Source organism: Montipora foliosa, chromosome 13 (assembly GCF_036669935.1).
Source record: "Montipora foliosa isolate CH-2021 chromosome 13, ASM3666993v2, whole genome shotgun sequence".
Taxonomy (NCBI): Eukaryota; Metazoa; Cnidaria; class Anthozoa; order Scleractinia; family Acroporidae; genus Montipora; species Montipora foliosa.
The window spans coordinates 21,409,067-21,410,201 of record NC_090881.1 but is presented as its reverse complement, the minus strand read 5'-3'; positions in this window follow the sequence as shown (position 1 = coordinate 21,410,201).

Below are 1,135 nucleotides of genomic sequence, written 5' to 3'. Positions count from 1 at the left end.
CGGTTATAAGATGCACCAAAAAATTGAGTGCTACCAAAAGAAGTGATGAATCTGAGAACAATTATCCTTACACGATTGGCATGCGAACTCTTTTTGTTAACGTAATCAAAAGTGAAAAAGTCACACGTTTTAAGATATACGTAAAAACAAAAGCTAAAAGTTCACACCTGAAATGATAAACATAAAACGCACGCACGTTTATTTGAACCTTCCGACTTAATAAATGGTCAGAGTTCAGACTTCGTTCTTCAAGGAACAGCGAACGGCAAAAAACTCCCACCGAAAGTCATATTCAAAGGTGTTCGACGGCTGAATATCAACACGCACATGACAAGGATGAAAATTTCAGTGTTCAAGAAAGGCTGGATGAACGAAGAAGGTAGGTTTTATCTTTACACTCATACATGTACATGAGAGGATCACACACTATACACTATTGTCCTGCTCAGATGCTATGAATATTTTCGATTCAGTTTTTCGAAGCAGTCTCAAAACATTGAAAATGTTTTGTTGTCGTAAGCACTTACAGGTACCGGTACTCTACATGAATGAAAATATGGTGATGCACATTTTCTGAACTGGGCAGAGGACCTTGTACTTCATCTAAGCAGAGTCTCAGTTTCTCATGACAACAATCATGAGAGTGGCAAAAAATATGCGTACATGCATGTACATTAGTCACTCTAAACACAACTTTAGCATAAGCTAGTAAATACTCACTTTGCGTATGCCTGCTCGATCAAAGACTCCAAAACTCATTCCTTTCAGTGGGTGGACATACACCAACTTGCCGCCAATTGTTGGTAGCAAGTCATCAACAACCACCTCAGTCCCTGACCCTGGCGATAATAAACTAAACCTGAAAGAGTCCTGGTAATAACCAACATTCTGTGGGTCCCAATCTTGGTGTTTCATTTCTGGTATCACACCTAAAATAAATTGAATACATGCATTGACAAATGAGACATTACCAGTAGGTCATACCGGTAAATAATTACCATAACGACTTGGGCATAAGCCACACATTTTTGCTTAAGTTTTGGGCCAACAAGCGCATGAGCAGCTAAGGAACGAGACCATTGCTTTTCGAGGGAGTAAACTGGCTTGTAGGGTGCACAAATTGAACTGAAAACCT